Source organism: Mustelus asterias, unplaced genomic scaffold (genome assembly GCF_964213995.1).
Source record: "Mustelus asterias unplaced genomic scaffold, sMusAst1.hap1.1 HAP1_SCAFFOLD_3579, whole genome shotgun sequence".
NCBI classification, from domain to species: Eukaryota; Metazoa; Chordata; class Chondrichthyes; order Carcharhiniformes; family Triakidae; genus Mustelus; species Mustelus asterias.
In genome coordinates, this window is record NW_027593524.1 from 15,001 (window position 1) to 18,551 (window position 3,551).

Genomic DNA, 3,551 nt, shown 5'->3' on the forward strand with positions numbered 1-3,551 from the left:
CAGATGACACCAAGATTGGTGGCATAGTGGACAGAGAAGAAAGTTATCTCCGATTGCAACGGGATCTTGATCAATTGGGCTAGTGGGCTGACGAATGGCAGATGGAGTTTAATTTAGACAAATGTGAATGTGATGCATTTTGGTAGATTGAACCAAGGTAGGACTTACTCAGTTAATGGTAGGGTGTTGGGGAGAGTTACAGAACAAAGAGATCGAGGGGTACATGTTCATAGCTCCTTGAAAGTGGAGTCACAGGTGGACAGAGTGGTGAAGAAGGCATTCGGCATGCTTGGTTTCATCGGTCAGAACATTGAATACAGGAGTTGGGACGTCTTGTTGAAGTTGTACAAGACATTGGTAAGGCCACACTTGGAATACTGTGTACAGTTCTGGTCACCCTATTATAGAAAGGATATTATTAAACTAGAAAGAGTGCAGAAAAGATTTACTAGGATGCTACCGGGACTTGATGGATTGAGTTATAGGGAGAGGCTGGATAGACTGGGACTTTTTTCTCTGGAGCGTAGGAGGCTGAGGGATGATCTTATAGAGGTCTATAAAATAATGAGGGACACAGATCAGCTAGATCGTCAATATCTTTTCCCAAAGGTAGGGGAGTCTAAAACTAGAGGGCATAGGTTTAAGGTGAGAGGGGAGAGATACAAAAGGGTCCAGAGGGGCAATTCTTTCACTCAGAGGATGGTGAGTGTCTGGAACGAGCTACCAGAGGCAGTAGTAGAGGCGGGTACAATTTTGTCTTTTAAAAAGCGTTTAGACAGTTACATGGGTCAGATGGGTATAGAGGGATATGGGCCAAATGTGGGCAATTGGTATTAGCTTGGTGGTTTTTAAAAAAGGGGTAGCATGGACAGGTTGGGCTGAAGGGCCTGTTTCCATACTGTAAACCTCTATGACTCTACGTCTTACATGTCGCAAATGTGTCTGTGTCAACCGTCTCACTTGGCAGTGCATTCCAGGCCCCCTCAACCCTCTGTGTAAAAAACACTTCCCCCACACATCTTCCCTGAACTTTGACCTCCTTACCTTGACCTTGTCCCACCTTATAATTCTCATTCCTGCCCTGGGAAAAAGCTTCCACCTTATCTGAGCCCCTCATAGTCTTGTAGACTTCTATCAGTTCTCCCCCCAACCTCCGTCTTTCCAGGGAGAACAATCCCTGGAATTGTGTGCTGTTCTGGTCACCTCACTATAGGGGCGGCACGGTAGCACAGTGGTTAGCACTGCTGCCTCACAGCTCCAGGGTCCCGGGTTCGATTCCCGGCTCGGGTCACTGTCTGTGTGGAGTTTGCACATTCTCCTCGTGTCTGCGTGGGTTTCCTCCGGGTGCTCCGGTTTCCTCCCACAGTCCAAAGATGTGCGGGTTAGGTTGATTGGCCAGGTTAAAAAAAAACATTGCCCCTTAGAGTCCTGGGATGCGTAGGTTAGAGGGATTAGCGGGTAAAATATGTGGGGGTAGGGCCTGGGTGGGATTGTGGTTGGTGCAGACTCGATGGGCCGAATGGCCTCCTTCTGCACTGTAGGGTTTCCATGATTCTATGATTCTAAGAAGGATGTGGAAGCGCTGGAAAGAGTGCAGAGGAGATTTACCAGGATGCTGCCTGGTTTGGAGGATAGGTCTTATGAGGAAAGGTTGAGGGAGCTAGGGCTATTCTCTCTGGAGCGGAGGAGGCTGAGGGGAGACTTAATAGAGGTTTATAAAATGATGAAGGGGATAGATAGAGTGAACGTTCAAAGACTATTTCCTCGGGTGGATGGAGCTATTACAAGGGGGCATAACTATCGGGTTCGTGGTGGGAGATACAGGAAGGATATCAGAGGTAGGTTCTTTACGCAGAGAGTGGTTGGGGTTTGGAATGGACTGCCTGCAGGGATAGTGGAGTCAGACACTTTAGGAACATTTAAGCGGTTATTGGATAGGCACATGGAGCACACCAGGATGATAGGGAGTGGGATAGCTTGATCTTGGTTTCAGATAAAGCTCGGCACAACATCGTGGGCCGAAGGGCCTGTTCTGTGCTGTACTGTTCTATGTTCTAATCCCAGTTTCTCCAACCCCTCCTCATAGCTAATGCCCTCCATACCAGGCAACATCCTGGTAAATCTTTTCTGTAGCCTCTCCAAAGTCTCCACATCCTTCTGGTTGTGTGGCGACCAGAATTGGACACAGTATTCAAAAATGTGGCCTAGCCAACATTTTATACAACTAAGAACAAAGAAAATTACAGCACAGGAACAGGCCCTTCGGCCCTCCAAGCCTGCACCGACCATGCTGCCCGTCTGAACTAAAACCCCCTACCCTTCCGGGGACCATATCCCTCTATTCCCATCCTATTCATGTACTTGTCAAGACGTCCCTTAAAAGTCACTACCGTATCCGCTTCCACTACCTCCCCCGGCAACGGGTTCTAGGCACTCCAAAGCCTCCACATCTTTCTGGTAGTGTGGCGACCAGAATTGAACACTATATTCCAAGTGCGGCCTAACTAAGATTCTATAAAGCTGCAACATGACTTGACAATTTTTAAACTCAATGCCCCGGCCGATGAAGGCAAGCATGCCGTATGCCTTCTTGACTACCTTCTCCACCTGCATTGCCACTTTCAGTCACCTGTGTACCTGTACACCCAGATCCCTCTGCCTATCAATACTCTGAAGGGTTCTGCCATTTAACTGTATATTTCCTATCTGTATTAGACCTTCCAAAATGCATCACCTCACATTTGTCCGGATTAAACTCCATCTGCCATCTCTCCGCCCAAGTCTCCAACTGATCTATATCCTGTTGTATCCTCTGATGGTCCTCATCGCTATCCGCAAATCCACCAACCTTTGTGTCGTCCGCAAACTTACGAATCAAATCAGTTACATTCTCCTCCAAATCATTTATATATATTACAAACAGCAAAGGTCCCAGCACTGATCCCTGAGGAACAGCACTTGTCACAGCCCTCCATTCAGAAACGCACCCTTCCACTGCTACCCTCTGTCTTCTTTGACCAAGCCAGTTTTGTATCCACCTTGGTCACCTCCGATCCCATGCGACTTCACCTTCTGCAACAGTCTGCCATGAGGGACCTTGTCAAAGGCCTGACTGAAGTCCATGTAGACAACATCCACTGCCCTATCCTCATCAATCATCTTCATCACTTCCTCGAAAAACTTGATGAACTTCCTGAGACCCAACCTCCCCTTCACAAAACCATGTTGCCTCTCACTAATACATCCACTTATTTCCAAACGGGAATAAATCCTGTCTCGAAGAATCCTCTCCAATAATTTCCCTACCACTGATGTAAGGCTCACCGGCCTGTAATTACCTGGATTATCCTCGTTACCCTTCTTAAACAAAGGAACAACATTGGCTATTCTCCAATCCTCTGGGACCTCCCCTGTAATATAATTTGTCAATTTTTAAACTCAGTGCCCCGGCCGATGAAGGCAAGCATGCCGTATGCCTTCTTGACTACCTTCTCCACCTATGCTGCCACGTTTAAGGATCTGTGGACGTGTACTCCCAGATCCCTCTGTGT